The sequence below is a fragment of the Pristiophorus japonicus genome, unplaced genomic scaffold (assembly GCF_044704955.1).
Source record: "Pristiophorus japonicus isolate sPriJap1 unplaced genomic scaffold, sPriJap1.hap1 HAP1_SCAFFOLD_37, whole genome shotgun sequence".
Taxonomy (NCBI): Eukaryota; Metazoa; Chordata; class Chondrichthyes; family Pristiophoridae; genus Pristiophorus; species Pristiophorus japonicus.
Window position 1 is genome coordinate 1,481,415 of NW_027253543.1, and position 16,901 is coordinate 1,498,315.

General features: G+C 42.5%; 6 non-coding genes across 6 annotated transcripts; all 6 read right to left on the reverse strand.

Moving 5' to 3' along the window:
* Positions 1 to 522: 522 nt before the first annotated feature.
* Positions 523 to 610, reverse strand: trnap-agg (transfer RNA proline (anticodon AGG)). Its single transcript is given in 2 exon segments — positions 523 to 558; positions 575 to 610. It is a non-coding gene; the product is annotated as a tRNA-Pro (tRNA).
* Positions 611 to 3,601: 2,991 nt separating this feature from the next.
* Positions 3,602 to 3,689, reverse strand: trnap-agg (transfer RNA proline (anticodon AGG)). Its single transcript is given in 2 exon segments — positions 3,602 to 3,637; positions 3,654 to 3,689. It is a non-coding gene; the product is annotated as a tRNA-Pro (tRNA).
* Positions 3,690 to 6,680: 2,991 nt separating this feature from the next.
* Positions 6,681 to 6,768, reverse strand: trnap-agg (transfer RNA proline (anticodon AGG)). Its single transcript is given in 2 exon segments — positions 6,681 to 6,716; positions 6,733 to 6,768. It is a non-coding gene; the product is annotated as a tRNA-Pro (tRNA).
* Positions 6,769 to 9,759: 2,991 nt separating this feature from the next.
* Positions 9,760 to 9,847, reverse strand: trnap-agg (transfer RNA proline (anticodon AGG)). Its single transcript is given in 2 exon segments — positions 9,760 to 9,795; positions 9,812 to 9,847. It is a non-coding gene; the product is annotated as a tRNA-Pro (tRNA).
* Positions 9,848 to 12,838: 2,991 nt separating this feature from the next.
* On the reverse strand, positions 12,839 to 12,926 carry trnap-agg (transfer RNA proline (anticodon AGG)). The gene is given in 2 exon segments: positions 12,839 to 12,874; positions 12,891 to 12,926. It is a non-coding gene; the product is annotated as a tRNA-Pro (tRNA).
* Positions 12,927 to 15,916: 2,990 nt separating this feature from the next.
* On the reverse strand, positions 15,917 to 16,004 carry trnap-agg (transfer RNA proline (anticodon AGG)). Its single transcript is given in 2 exon segments — positions 15,917 to 15,952; positions 15,969 to 16,004. It is a non-coding gene; the product is annotated as a tRNA-Pro (tRNA).
* Positions 16,005 to 16,901: the final 897 nt, after the last annotated feature.

Consider the following 16,901-nt stretch of genomic DNA (forward strand, 5'->3'; position numbering starts at 1 on the left):
GAGACGTTGAATCGAATGTTGAGGCCAGAACACAATAACATGCCTGGAATGTAGGGTCTGAACGCCTTTTAATCAGACCAGGCAGCTTGCCCACCCCGGATTGATTTTCTGTACGGTTTAAATTCGGCAGCCAAGGGACTAAATCCAAAGCCAGCTTCTCCCATCTTTTCAGCGCTGGAGAAACAGGACGCACTCATATTAAGGGCAGAGTCTGTTTCACGTTGAAGTTGAGATTGACGCTGAATGTATCCATATCCCAATGAAGGTGAGCTCATGAGTGCAGAACGGAAGATGGACTGATCAAGAATTGGCCAGAATCAAACACGGGTTTAGGTTGTCCAATGAGACACTGAGCCGAGCACATCTGAGATGCATGAACTTTACTCAGTTCGGTGAGTTTCACTTTGCTCCTGGGAATCTCCAGGATTTTTGGACGCTGTGTGAACAACGGCGCGCAATCAAACGTTTTAATTTGAAACATGTCGACCGGCTGAGAAGTGTTTTTTTGACTAAAAGTTGTCAGGGCTCGTCCGGGATTTGAACCCGGGACCTCTCGCATTTCAATTATTAAAAACCCTAAGCGAAAATCATACCCCTAGACCAACGAGCCGCCGACAGTAAGGGATCTAGCTCTCAGATTCTGACCTTCGTTTGCTATTCGGCCCATCGTCCCCCTCTCCATAGTCCTGCTCATGTTTTCCCTTTGATGAATAGATTATTCTTTGAGACATTACTTCACCAACGAGCTGCATTCTTGTCAGTAAAAGGTGAATTTGGCAATGAGGTTAAATGTGATTACGGAAAAAAACCGAGTGGAAACGGTTTAACACAATAACGACGAAGTTGAGGGCAGACTGGATCAGCAGTCCATTGCCTGAACTTCTCAGTCACCTTATCTCCTATTTACTGCAACGTCAGACATCCATCCCCTACTTTTTCCATTCAAACAGAAATAATGTGCACGAAAGTCTACTTCACCGCTTGTTTTGCCCGTGCAACCAGATCGACAGTGATGAAAATGTGCCATGAGCTTTTTAAAGCAAACAGCCTTCCTTTACTTTCGGTGAGTGACTGCACGAGATGGTTGGTTTTGAGGCAGAATCAAAATAAAGAATGTAAAATTTCACGCGGCAAGTTAGCTGACCGCGGCAGGACTCGAACCTGCAATCTTTTGATAACATCACAGTTACAATCGAAGTCAGACGACTTATCCATTAGGCCACGCGGCTGCTGCTGCTGGCATGAAATTTGTTGTTTTTTTTATACTGAGAGCAAATTTGGGACAAGGGATCTTTCAAGGAGTGGATTTATGAAAATATGGGCATATTTTGAGTAATGAACCGTTACGCTGCGATATGGATGTGCACGGACACAGGCAACGTCAATGTAGCTTGATACACAACAGTTTAACAATCGGTTATCGCAACTGAAATCACACTCCTTTTAAAATATACAGGATGATCGCGATTATGAGAAAATACGTCTTAAAGGGGCAGTTGATGAACCGGAACTGACAACCATCCCGTTTGAACAGACACCGAATGATCCAGGACAGGAAGCACATCCATCTTACACAGCTGTAGAATGGGCCTTCACGGACAGCACTTCCCTTTCAAAAGATTAAAGTCGGATTTCTATAATTCCTGAAGGCAATTTTGCTGTGCGTGAGTGAGCGCGGATCTCAGGACCACGAGTGGCTGGGACGGTTTTTGAAGCCACAGGTGATTGACAGGCAGGAAGGACGGAGGGAAGTAAAATCAACCCAGACAAAAAGACAATTTAAAACATATATATATTTATCACAATAAGAAAATAAATAAATTTACAGTTTTATTGCAAAAAATTGAATTTAGTTTGATTTCAATAAAGAAATAATTATTTCTTAATCTATATGTTTTTGATTGAACGAAGGCTGTGCGACTGCTTGAAATCCACTGGAAATCAGGGCGTGCAGTCAGTAAATACACAAACAAGAAAGCCCATGGTGTAAGACAAGACACGAGCGAAGATGTGGGGAACAAAGGCGATCTTTTAAAGTCGCGAGTGCCTTTCTGCTGGATCTGACAGCAGCTGCGTGTGCTGTGAAAGAGCTCAAATGCAAAAGAGCCCAGTGCCGGTAGAACAGAAAAGGCACATTTATTTTGAAAGTTAAAAAGTATGGAATGTATGTTAATATACGCATATATAAATATTAATACATATATTTATATAAACAAAGTCAGTCAGTCAGTCATGTCTTGTCTTGTCTTGATTTGATTTGTATTTGAAAATAAGGAGGAAAGAGCTCATCATGTCACAAAGCCCATCCGCAAGCTCTCGCTCAAATCGCTATGTTTCTAACTTATATAATTTGCCTTCTTTCAGATGTGGAACAGCAAAATCCCACAGCAGATTCTTCTCCTGTCAGGCAGTCCTCGAATGTGTGTTCAATCAAATCAGTGTGGCTTCAAGTTGCATGTAATGCATTTTTTCTCCCATGACATGAAATGCACAGTAAGATCGCGCAGCACGTTTGCACACACTCCCTCGCTACACAAACACACGAACAAACTAAAATTCCTGCAACCTCCAAAGGCAGTTTTTGAAATTTGTAATTTAAAATCCGGGACAGACAGCACATTCCTTTTAAACAGATACATAATGATCCGATACTGATAGCAACCATTTTGGAGAGACAGAGAATGACCTCAGACAGACAGGACATCACCTTAAAAGCGATACAGAAACACAGTGAACAAAAACAAAGAATTCTGTAAAACTCAGCTGGTCGTGAACATTCTGTGGATGAAGAACCCGGGCTCACGTTCAGTCAGATGATCATTCCGATATTTTAAGAAAAATGTAAAGTTTACAGATTTCTTCCACGAAAATAGCGCCTGGAAAAAAATAGGCAGCGAGGAAGGACAAAAGGGAATGTCTGTGATACAGTGGAGCGTAGGAGTGATTGAATAATAAATGGCACAATGCGAAAAGGCAAAGTGGGTGGTAAGCGGGCAATAAAATAACAAAGGATGGACTAGAGCAGGTGTTAGTGGGAACAGCAGAACCATTAGCAGACAATGAGCGCGGCTTATGATCCGAGACGTTGAATCGAATGTTGAGGCCAGAACACAATAACATGCCTGGAATGTAGGGTCTGAACGCCTTTTAATCTGACCAGGCAGCTTGCCCACCCCGGATTGATTTCCTGTACGGTTTAAATTCGGCAGCCAAGGGACTAAATCCAAAGCCAGCTTCTCCCATCTTTTCAGCGCTGGAGAAACAGGACGCACTCATATTTAGGGCAGAGTCTGTTTCACGTTGAAGTTGAGATTGACGCTGAATGTATCCATATCCCAATGGAGGTGAGCTCATGCGTGCAGAACGGAAGATGGACTGATCAAGAATTGGCCAGAATCAAACACGGGTTTAGGTTGTCCAATGAGACACTGAGCCGAGCACATCTGAGATGCATGAACTTTACTCAGTTCGGTGAGTTTCACTTTGCTCCTGGGAATCTCCAGGATTTTTGGACGCTGTGTGAACAACGGCGCGCAATCAAACGTTTTAATTTGAAACATGTCGACCGGCTGAGAAGTGTTTTTTTGACTAAAAGTTGTCAGGGCTCGTCCGGGATTTGAACCCGGGACCTCTCGCATTTCAATTATTAAAACCCCTAAGCGAGAATCATACCCCTAGACCAACGAGCCGCCGACAGTAAGGGATCTAGCTCTCAGATTCTGACCTTCGTTTGCTATTCGGCCCATCGTCCCCCTCTCCATAGTCCTGCTCATGTTTTCCCTTTGATGAATAGATTATTCTTTGAGACATTACTTCACCAACGAGCTGCATTCTTGTCAGTAAAAGGTGAATTTGGCAATGAGGTTAAATGTGATTACGGAAAAAAACCGACTGGAAACGGTTTAACACAATAACGACGAAGTTGAGGGCAGACTGGATCAGCAGTCCATTGCCTGAACTTCTCAGTCACCTTATCTCCTATTTACTGCAACGTCAGACATCCATCCCCTACTTTTTCCATTCAAACAGAAATAATGTGCACGAAAGTCTACTTCACCGCTTGTTTTGCCCGTGCAACCAGATCGACAGTGATGAAAATGTGCCATGAGCTTTTTAAAGCAAACAGCCTTCCTTTACTTTCGGTGAGTGACTGCACGAGATGGTTGGTTTTGAGGCAGAATCAAAATAAAGAATGTAAAATTTCAAGCGGCAGGTTAGCTGACCGCGGCAGGACTCGAACCTGCAATCTTTTGATAACATCACAGTTACAATCGAAGTCAGACGACTTATCCATTAGGCCACGCGGCTGCTGCTGCTGGCATGAAATTTGTTGTTTTTTTTATACTGAGAGCAAATTTGGGACAAGGGATCTTTCAAGGAGTGGATTTATGAAAATATGGGCATATTTTGAGTAATGAACCGTTATGCTGCGATATGGATGTGCACGGACACAGGCAACGTCAATGTAGCTTGATACACAACAGTTTAACAATCGGTTATCGCAACTGAAATCACACTCCTTTTAAAATATACAGGATGATCGCGATTATGAGAAAATACGTCTTAAAGGGGCAGTTGATGAACCGGAACTGACAACCATCCCGTTTGAACAGACACCGAATGATCAAGGACAGGAAGCACATCCATCTTACACAGCTGTAGAATGGGCCTTCACGGACAGCACTTCCCTTTCAAAAGATTAAAGTCGGATTTCTATCATTCCTGAAGGCAATTGTGCTGTGCGTGAGTGAGCGCGGATCTCAGGACCACGTGTGGCTGGGACGGTTTTTGAAGCCACAAGTGATTGACAGGCAGGAAGGACGGAGGGAAGTAAAATCAACCCAGACAAAAAGACAATTTAAAACATATATATATTTATCACAATAAGAAAATAAATAAATTTACAGTTTTATTGCAAAAAATTGAATTTAGTTTGATTTCAATAAAGAAATAATTATTTCTTAATCTATATGTTTTTGATTGAACGAAGGCTGTGCGACTGCTTGAAATCCACTGGAAATCAGGCCGTGCAGTCAGTAAATACACAAACAAGTAAGCCCATGGTGTAAGACAAGCCACGAGCGAAGATGTGGGGAACAAAGGCGATCTTTTAAAGTCGCGAGTGCCTTTCTGCTGGATCTGACAGCAGCTGCGTGTGCTGTGAAAGAGCTCAAATGCAAAAGAGCCCAGTGCCGGTAGAACAGAAAAGGCACATTTATTTTGAAAGTTAAAAAGTATGGAATGTATGTTAATATACGCATATATAAATATTAATACATATATTTATATAAACAAAGTCAGTCAGTCAGTCATGTCTTGTCTTGTCTTGATTTGATTTGTATTTGAAAATAAGGAGGAAAGAGCTCATCATGTCACAAAGCCCATCCGCAAGCTCTCGCTCAAATCGCTATGTTTCTAACTTATATAATTTGCCTTCTTTCAGATGTGGAACAGCAAAATCCCACAGCAGATTCTTCTCCTGTCAGGCAGTCCTCGAATGTGTGTTCAATCAAATCAGTGTGGCTTCAAGTTGCATGTAATGCATTTTTTCTCCCATGACATGAAATGCACAGTAAGATCGCGCAGCACGTTTGCACACACTCCCTCGCTACACAAACACACGAACAAACTAAAATTCCTGCAACCTCCAAAGGCAGTTTTTGAAATTTGTAATTTAAAATCCGGGACAGACAGCACATTCCTTTTAAACAGATACATAATGATCCGATACTGATAGCAACCATTTTGGAGAGACAGAGAATGACCTCAGACAGACAGGACATCACCTTAAAAGCGATACAGAAACACAGTGAACAAAAACAAAGAATTCTGTAAAACTCAGCTGGTCGTGAACATTCTGTGGATGAAGAACCCGGGCTCACGTTCAGTCAGATGATCATTCCGATATTTTAAGAAAAATGTAAAGTTTACAGATTTCTTCCACGAAAATAGCGCCTGGAAAAAAATAGGCAGCGAGGAAGGACAAAAGGGAATGTCTGTGATACAGTGGAGCGTAGGAGTGATTGAATAATAAATGGCACAATGCGAAAAGGCAAAGTGGGTGGTAAGCGGGCAATAAAATAACAAAGGATGGACTAGAGCAGGTGTTAGTGGGAACAGCAGAACCATTAGCAGACAATGAGCGCGGCTTATGATCCGAGACGTTGAATCGAATGTTGAGGCCAGAACACAATAACATGCCTGGAATGTAGGGTCTGAACGCCTTTTAATCAGACCAGGCAGCTTGCCCACCCCGGATTGATTTTCTGTACGGTTTAAATTCGGCAGCCAAGGGACTAAATCCAAAGCCAGCTTCTCCCATCTTTTCAGCGCTGGAGAAACAGGACGCACTCATATTAAGGGCAGAGTCTGTTTCACGTTGAAGTTGAGATTGACGCTGAATGTATCCATATCCCAATGAAGGTGAGCTCATGAGTGCAGAACGGAAGATGGACTGATCAAGAATTGGCCAGAATCAAACACGGGTTTAGGTTGTCCAATGAGACACTGAGCCGAGCACATCTGAGATGCATGAACTTTACTCAGTTCGGTGAGTTTCACTTTGCTCCTGGGAATCTCCAGGATTTTTGGACGCTGTGTGAACAACGGCGCGCAATCAAACGTTTTAATTTGAAACATGTCGACCGGCTGAGAAGTGTTTTTTTGACTAAAAGTTGTCAGGGCTCGTCCGGGATTTGAACCCGGGACCTCTCGCATTTCAATTATTAAAAACCCTAAGCGAAAATCATACCCCTAGACCAACGAGCCGCCGACAGTAAGGGATCTAGCTCTCAGATTCTGACCTTCGTTTGCTATTCGGCCCATCGTCCCCCTCTCCATAGTCCTGCTCATGTTTTCCCTTTGATGAATAGATTATTCTTTGAGACATTACTTCACCAACGAGCTGCATTCTTGTCAGTAAAAGGTGAATTTGGCAATGAGGTTAAATGTGATTACGGAAAAAAACCGAGTGGAAACGGTTTAACACAATAACGACGAAGTTGAGGGCAGACTGGATCAGCAGTCCATTGCCTGAACTTCTCAGTCACCTTATCTCCTATTTACTGCAACGTCAGACATCCATCCCCTACTTTTTCCATTCAAACAGAAATAATGTGCACGAAAGTCTACTTCACCGCTTGTTTTGCCCGTGCAACCAGATCGACAGTGATGAAAATGTGCCATGAGCTTTTTAAAGCAAACAGCCTTCCTTTACTTTCGGTGAGTGACTGCACGAGATGGTTGGTTTTGAGGCAGAATCAAAATAAAGAATGTAAAATTTCACGCGGCAAGTTAGCTGACCGCGGCAGGACTCGAACCTGCAATCTTTTGATAACATCACAGTTACAATCGAAGTCAGACGACTTATCCATTAGGCCACGCGGCTGCTGCTGCTGGCATGAAATTTGTTGTTTTTTTTATACTGAGAGCAAATTTGGGACAAGGGATCTTTCAAGGAGTGGATTTATGAAAATATGGGCATATTTTGAGTAATGAACCGTTACGCTGCGATATGGATGTGCACGGACACAGGCAACGTCAATGTAGCTTGATACACAACAGTTTAACAATCGGTTATCGCAACTGAAATCACACTCCTTTTAAAATATACAGGATGATCGCGATTATGAGAAAATACGTCTTAAAGGGGCAGTTGATGAACCGGAACTGACAACCATCCCGTTTGAACAGACACCGAATGATCCAGGACAGGAAGCACATCCATCTTACACAGCTGTAGAATGGGCCTTCACGGACAGCACTTCCCTTTCAAAAGATTAAAGTCGGATTTCTATAATTCCTGAAGGCAATTTTGCTGTGCGTGAGTGAGCGCGGATCTCAGGACCACGAGTGGCTGGGACGGTTTTTGAAGCCACAGGTGATTGACAGGCAGGAAGGACGGAGGGAAGTAAAATCAACCCAGACAAAAAGACAATTTAAAACATATATATATTTATCACAATAAGAAAATAAATAAATTTACAGTTTTATTGCAAAAAATTGAATTTAGTTTGATTTCAATAAAGAAATAATTATTTCTTAATCTATATGTTTTTGATTGAACGAAGGCTGTGCGACTGCTTGAAATCCACTGGAAATCAGGGCGTGCAGTCAGTAAATACACAAACAAGAAAGCCCATGGTGTAAGACAAGACACGAGCGAAGATGTGGGGAACAAAGGCGATCTTTTAAAGTCGCGAGTGCCTTTCTGCTGGATCTGACAGCAGCTGCGTGTGCTGTGAAAGAGCTCAAATGCAAAAGAGCCCAGTGCCGGTAGAACAGAAAAGGCACATTTATTTTGAAAGTTAAAAAGTATGGAATGTATGTTAATATACGCATATATAAATATTAATACATATATTTATATAAACAAAGTCAGTCAGTCAGTCATGTCTTGTCTTGTCTTGATTTGATTTGTATTTGAAAATAAGGAGGAAAGAGCTCATCATGTCACAAAGCCCATCCGCAAGCTCTCGCTCAAATCGCTATGTTTCTAACTTATATAATTTGCCTTCTTTCAGATGTGGAACAGCAAAATCCCACAGCAGATTCTTCTCCTGTCAGGCAGTCCTCGAATGTGTGTTCAATCAAATCAGTGTGGCTTCAAGTTGCATGTAATGCATTTTTTCTCCCATGACATGAAATGCACAGTAAGATCGCGCAGCACGTTTGCACACACTCCCTCGCTACACAAACACACGAACAAACTAAAATTCCTGCAACCTCCAAAGGCAGTTTTTGAAATTTGTAATTTAAAATCCGGGACAGACAGCACATTCCTTTTAAACAGATACATAATGATCCGATACTGATAGCAACCATTTTGGAGAGACAGAGAATGACCTCAGACAGACAGGACATCACCTTAAAAGCGATACAGAAACACAGTGAACAAAAACAAAGAATTCTGTAAAACTCAGCTGGTCGTGAACATTCTGTGGATGAAGAACCCGGGCTCACGTTCAGTCAGATGATCATTCCGATATTTTAAGAAAAATGTAAAGTTTACAGATTTCTTCCACGAAAATAGCGCCTGGAAAAAAATAGGCAGCGAGGAAGGACAAAAGGGAATGTCTGTGATACAGTGGAGCGTAGGAGTGATTGAATAATAAATGGCACAATGCGAAAAGGCAAAGTGGGTGGTAAGCGGGCAATAAAATAACAAAGGATGGACTAGAGCAGGTGTTAGTGGGAACAGCAGAACCATTAGCAGACAATGAGCGCGGCTTATGATCCGAGACGTTGAATCGAATGTTGAGGCCAGAACACAATAACATGCCTGGAATGTAGGGTCTGAACGCCTTTTAATCAGACCAGGCAGCTTGCCCACCCCGGATTGATTTTCTGTACGGTTTAAATTCGGCAGCCAAGGGACTAAATCCAAAGCCAGCTTCTCCCATCTTTTCAGCGCTGGAGAAACAGGACGCACTCATATTAAGGGCAGAGTCTGTTTCACGTTGAAGTTGAGATTGACGCTGAATGTATCCATATCCCAATGAAGGTGAGCTCATGAGTGCAGAACGGATGATGGACTGATCAAGAATTGGCCAGAATCAAACACGGGTTTAGGTTGTCCAATGAGACACTGAGCCGAGCACATCTGAGATGCATGAACTTTACTCAGTTCGGTGAGTTTCACTTTGCTCCTGGGAATCTCCAGGATTTTTGGACGCTGTGTGAACAACGGCGCGCAATCAAACGTTTTAATTTGAAACATGTCGACCGGCTGAGAAGTGTTTTTTTGACTAAAAGTTGTCAGGGCTCGTCCGGGATTTGAACCCGGGACCTCTCGCATTTCAATTATTAAAACCCCTAAGCGAAAATCATACCCCTAGACCAACGAGCCGCCGACAGTAAGGGATCTAGCTCTCAGATTCTGACCTTCGTTTGCTATTCGGCCCATCGTCCCCCTCTCCATAGTCCTGCTCATGTTTTCCCTTTGATGAATAGATTATTCTTTGAGACATTACTTCACCAACGAGCTGCATTCTTGTCAGTAAAAGGTGAATTTGGCAATGAGGTTAAATGTGATTACGGAAAAAAACCGAGTGGAAACGGTTTAACACAATAACGACGAAGTTGAGGGCAGACTGGATCAGCAGTCCATTGCCTGAACTTCTCAGTCACCTTATCTCCTATTTACTGCAACGTCAGACATCCATCCCCTACTTTTTCCATTCAAACAGAAATAATGTGCACGAAAGTCTACTTCACCGCTTGTTTTGCCCGTGCAACCAGATCGACAGTGATGAAAATGTGCCATGAGCTTTTTAAAGCAAACAGCCTTCCTTTACTTTCGGTGAGTGACTGCACGAGATGGTTGGTTTTGAGGCAGAATCAAAATAAAGAATGTAAAATTTCACGCGGCAAGTTAGCTGACCGCGGCAGGACTCGAACCTGCAATCTTTTGATAACATCACAGTTACAATCGAAGTCAGACGACTTATCCATTAGGCCACGCGGCTGCTGCTGCTGGCATGAAATTTGTTGTTTTTTTTATACTGAGAGCAAATTTGGGACAAGGGATCTTTCAAGGAGTGGATTTATGAAAATATGGGCATATTTTGAGTAATGAACCGTTACGCTGCGATATGGATGTGCACGGACACAGGCAACGTCAATGTAGCTTGATACACAACAGTTTAACAATCGGTTATCGCAACTGAAATCACACTCCTTTTAAAATATACAGGATGATCGCGATTATGAGAAAATACGTCTTAAAGGGGCAGTTGATGAACCGGAACTGACAACCATCCCGTTTGAACAGACACCGAATGATCCAGGACAGGAAGCACATCCATCTTACACAGCTGTAGAATGGGCCTTCACGGACAGCACTTCCCTTTCAAAAGATTAAAGTCGGATTTCTATAATTCCTGAAGGCAATTTTGCTGTGCGTGAGTGAGCGCGGATCTCAGGACCACGAGTGGCTGGGACGGTTTTTGAAGCCACAGGTGATTGACAGGCAGGAAGGACGGAGGGAAGTAAAATCAACCCAGACAAAAAGACAATTTAAAACATATATATATTTATCACAATAAGAAAATAAATAAATTTACAGTTTTATTGCAAAAAATTGAATTTAGTTTGATTTCAATAAAGAAATAATTATTTCTTAATCTATATGTTTTTGATTGAACGAAGGCTGTGCGACTGCTTGAAATCCACTGGAAATCAGGGCGTGCAGTCAGTAAATACACAAACAAGAAAGCCCATGGTGTAAGACAAGACACGAGCGAAGATGTGGGGAACAAAGGCGATCTTTTAAAGTCGCGAGTGCCTTTCTGCTGGATCTGACAGCAGCTGCGTGTGCTGTGAAAGAGCTCAAATGCAATAGAGCCCAGTGCCGGTAGAACAGAAAAGGCACATTTATTTTGAAAGTTAAAAAGTATGGAATGTATGTTAATATACGCATATATAAATATTAATACATATATTTATATAAACAAAGTCAGTCAGTCAGTCATGTCTTGTCTTGTCTTGATTTGATTTGTATTTGAAAATAAGGAGGAAAGAGCTCATCATGTCACAAAGCCCATCCGCAAGCTCTCGCTCAAATCGCTATGTTTCTAACTTATATAATTTGCCTTCTTTCAGATGTGGAACAGCAAAATCCCACAGCAGATTCTTCTCCTGTCAGGCAGTCCTCGAATGTGTGTTCAATCAAATCAGTGTGGCTTCAAGTTGCATGTAATGCATTTTTTCTCCCATGACATGAAATGCACAGTAAGATCGCGCAGCACGTTTGCACACACTCCCTCGCTACACAAACACACGAACAAACTAAAATTCCTGCAACCTCCAAAGGCAGTTTTTGAAATTTGTAATTTAAAATCCGGGACAGACAGCACATTCCTTTTAAACAGATACATAATGATCCGATACTGATAGCAACCATTTTGGAGAGACAGAGAATGACCTCGGACAGACAGGACATCACCTTAAAAGCGATACAGAAACACAGTGAACAAAAACAAAGAATTCTGTAAAACTCAGCTGGTCGTGAACATTCTGTGGATGAAGAACCCGGGCTCACGTTCAGTCAGATGATCATTCCGATATTTTAAGAAAAATGTAAAGTTTACAGATTTCTTCCACGAAAATAGCGCCTGGAAAAAAATAGGCAGCGAGGAAGGACAAAAGGGAATGTCTGTGATACAGTGGAGCGTAGGAGTGATTGAATAATAAATGGCACAATGCGAAAAGGCAAAGTGGGTGGTAAGCGGGCAATAAAATAACAAAGGATGGACTAGAGCAGGTGTTAGTGGGAACAGCAGAACTATTAGCAGACAATGAGCGCGGCTTATGATCCGAGACGTTGAATCGAATGTTGAGGCCAGAACACAATAACATGCCTGGAATGTAGGGTCTGAACGCCTTTTAATCTGACCAGGCAGCTTGCCCACCCCGGATTGATTTCCTGTACGGTTTAAATTCGGCAGCCAAGGGACTAAATCCAAAGCCAGCTTCTCCCATCTTTTCAGCGCTGGAGAAACAGGACGCACTCATATTTAGGGCAGAGTCTGTTTCACGTTGAAGTTGAGATTGACGCTGAATGTATCCATATCCCAATGGAGGTGAGCTCATGCGTGCAGAACGGAAGATGGACTGATCAAGAATTGGCCAGAATCAAACACGGGTTTAGGTTGTCCAATGAGACACTGAGCCGAGCACATCTGAGATGCATGAACTTTACTCAGTTCGGTGAGTTTCACTTTGCTCCTGGGAATCTCCAGGATTTTTGGACGCTGTGTGAACAACGGCGCGCAATCAAACGTTTTAATTTGAAACATGTCGACCGGCTGAGAAGTGTTTTTTTGACTAAAAGTTGTCAGGGCTCGTCCGGGATTTGAACCCGGGACCTCTCGCATTTCAATTATTAAAACCCCTAAGCGAGAATCATACCCCTAGACCAACGAGCCGCCGACAGTAAGGGATCTAGCTCTCAGATTCTGACCTTCGTTTGCTATTCGGCCCATCGTTCCCCTCTCCATAGTCCTGCTCATCTTTTCCCTTTGATGAATAGATTATTCTTTGAGACATTACTTCACCAACGAGCTGCATTCTTGTCAGTAAAAGGTGAATTTGGCAATGAGGTTAAATGTGATTACGGAAAAAAACCGACTGGAAACGGTTTAACACAATAACGACGAAGTTGAGGGCAGACTGGATCAGCAGTCCATTGCCTGAACTTCTCAGTCACCTTATCTCATATTTACTGCAACGTCAGACATCCATCCCCTACTTTTTCCATTCAAACAGAAATAATGTGCACGAAAGTCTACTTCACCGCTTGTTTTGCCCGTGCAACCAGATCGACAGTGATGAAAATGTGCCATGAGCTTTTTAAAGCAAACAGCCTTCCTTTACTTTCGGTGAGTGACTGCACGAGATGGTTGGTTTTGAGGCAGAATCAAAATAAAGAATGTAAAATTTCAAGCGGCAGGTTAGCTGACCGCGGCAGGACTCGAACCTGCAATCTTTTGATAACATCACAGTTACAATCGAAGTCAGACGACTTATCCATTAGGCCACGCGGCTGCTGCTGCTGGCATGAAATTTGTTGTTTTTTTTATACTGAGAGCAAATTTGGGACAAGGGATCTTTCAAGGAGTGGATTTATGAAAATATGGGCATATTTTGAGTAATGAACCGTTATGCTGCGATATGGATGTGCACGGACACAGGCAACGTCAATGTAGCTTGATACACAACAGTTTAACAATCGGTTATCGCAACTGAAATCACACTCCTTTTAAAATATACAGGATGATCGCGATTATGAGAAAATACGTCTTAAAGGGGCAGTTGATGAACCGGAACTGACAACCATCCCGTTTGAACAGACACCGAATGATCCAGGACAGGAAGCACATCCATCTTACACAGCTGTAGAATGGGCCTTCACGGACAGCACTTCCCTTTCAAAAGATTAAAGTCGGATTTCTATCATTATGAAGGCAATTGTGCTGTGCGTGAGTGAGCGCGGATCTCAGGACCACGAGTGGCTGGGACGGTTTTTGAAGCCACAGGTGATTGACAGGCAGGAAGGACGGAGGGAAGTAAAATCAACCCAGACAAAAAGACAATTTAAAACATATATATATTTATCACAATAAGAAAATAAATAAATTTACAGTTTTATTGCAAAAAATTGAATTTAGTTTGATTTCAATAAAGAAATAATTATTTCTTAATCTATATGTTTTTGATTGAACGAAGGCTGTGCGACTGCTTGAAATCCACTGGAAATCAGGGCGTGCAGTCAGTAAATACACAAACAAGTAAGCCCATGGTGTAAGACAAGCCACGAGCGAAGATGTGGGGAACAAAGGCGATCTTTTAAAGTCGCGAGTGCCTTTCTGCTGGATCTGACAGCAGCTGCGTGTGCTGTGAAAGAGCTCAAATGCAATAGAGCCCAGTGCCGGTAGAACAGAAAAGGCACATTTATTTTGAAAGTTAAAAAGTATGGAATGTATGTTAATATACGCATATATAAATATTAATACATATATTTATATAAACAAAGTCAGTCAGTCAGTCATGTCTTGTCTTGTCTTGATTTGATTTGTATTTGAAAATAAGGAGGAAAGAGCTCATCATGTCACAAAGCCCATCCGCAAGCTCTCGCTCAAATCGCTATGTTTCTAACTTATATAATTTGCCTTCTTTCAGATGTGGAACAGCAAAATCCCACAGCAGATTCTTCTCCTGTCAGGCAGTCCTCGAATGTGTGTTCAATCAAATCAGTGTGGCTTCAAGTTGCATGTAATGCATTTTTTCTCCCATGACATGAAATGCACAGTAAGATCGCGCAGCACGTTTGCACACACTCCCTCGCTACAGAAACACACCAACAAACTAAAATTCCTGCAACCTCCAAAGGCAGTTTTTGAAATTTGTAATTTAAAATCCGGGACAGACAGCACATTCCTTTTAAACAGATACATAATGATCCGATACTGATAGCAACCATTTTGGAGAGACAGAGAATGACCTCGGACAGACAGGACATCACCTTAAAAGCGATACAGAAACACAGTGAACAAAAACAAAGAATTCTGTAAAACTCAGCTGGTCGTGAACATTCTGTGGATGAAGAACCCGGGCTCACGTTCAGTCAGATGATCATTCCGATATTTTAAGAAAAATGTAAAGTTTACAGATTTCTTCCACGAAAATAGCGCCTGGAAAAAAATAGGCAGCGAGGAAGGACAAAAGGGAATGTCTGTGATACAGTGGAGCGTAGGAGTGATTGAATAATAAATGGCACAATGCGAAAAGGCAAAGTGGGTGGTAAGCGGGCAATAAAATAACAAAGGATGGACTAGAGCAGGTGTTAGTGGGAACAGCAGAACCATTAGCAGACAATGAGCGCGGCTTATGATCCGAGACGTTGAATCGAATGTTGAGGCCAGAACACAATAACATGCCTGGAATGTAGGGTCTGAACGCCTTTTAATCAGACCAGGCAGCTTGCCCACCCCGGATTGATTTCCTGTACGGTTTAAATTCGGCAGCCAAGGGACTAAATCCAAAGCCAGCTTCTCCCATCTTTTCAGCGCTGGAGAAACAGGACGCACTCATATTAAGGGCAGAGTCTGTTTCACGTTGAAGTTGAGATTGACGCTGAATGTATCCATATCCCAATGGAGGTGAGCTCATGCGTGCAGAACGGAAGATGGACTGATCAAGAATTGGCCAGAATCAAACACGGGTTTAGGTTGTCCAATGAGACACTGAGCCGAGCACATCTGAGATGCATGAACTTTACTCAGTTCGGTGAGTTTCACTTTGCTCCTGGGAATCTCCAGGATTTTTGGACGCTGTGTGAACAACGGCGCGCAATCAAACGTTTTAATTTGAAACATGTCGACCGGCTGAGAAGTGTTTTTTTGACTAAAAGTTGTCAGGGCTCGTCCGGGATTTGAACCCGGGACCTCTCGCATTTCAATTATTAAAACCCCTAAGCGAGAATCATACCCCTAGACCAACGAGCCGCCGACAGTAAGGGATCTAGCTCTCAGATTCTGACCTTCGTTTGCTATTCGGCCCATCGTCCCCCTCTCCATAGTCCTGCTCATGTTTTCCCTTTGATGAATAGATTATTCTTTGAGACATTACTTCACCAACGAGCTGCATTCTTGTCAGTAAAAGGTGAATTTGGCAATGAGGTTAAATGTGATTACGGAAAAAAACCGAGTGGAAACGGTTTAACACAATAACGACGAAGTTGAGGGCAGACTGGATCAGCAGTCCATTGCCTGAACTTCTCAGTCACCTTATCTCCTATTTACTGCAACGTCAGACATCCATCCCCTACTTTTTCCATTCAAACAGAAATAATGTGCACGAAAGTCTACTTCACCGCTTGTTTTGCCCGTGCAACCAGATCGACAGTGATGAAAATGTGCCATGAGCTTTTTAAAGCAAACAGCCTTCCTTTACTTTCGGTGAGTGACTGCACGAGATGGTTGGTTTTGAGGCAGAATCAAAATAAAGAATGTAAAATTTCACGCGGCAAGTTAGCTGACCGCGGCAGGCCTCGAACCTGCAATCTTTTGATAACATCACCGTTACAATCGAAGTCAGACGACTTATCCATTAGGCCACGCGGCTGCTGCTGCTTGCATGAAATTTGTTGTTTTTTTTATACTGAGAGCAAATTTGGGACAAGGGATCTTTCAAGGAGTGGATTTATGAAAATATGGGCATATTTTGAGTAATGAACCGTTACGCTGCGATATGGATGTGCACGGACACAGGCAACGTCAATGTAGCTTGATACACAACAGTTTAACAATCGGTTATCGCAACTGAAATCACACTCCTTTTAAAATATACAGGATGATCGCGATTATGAGAAAATACGTCTTAAAGGGGCAGTTGATGAACCG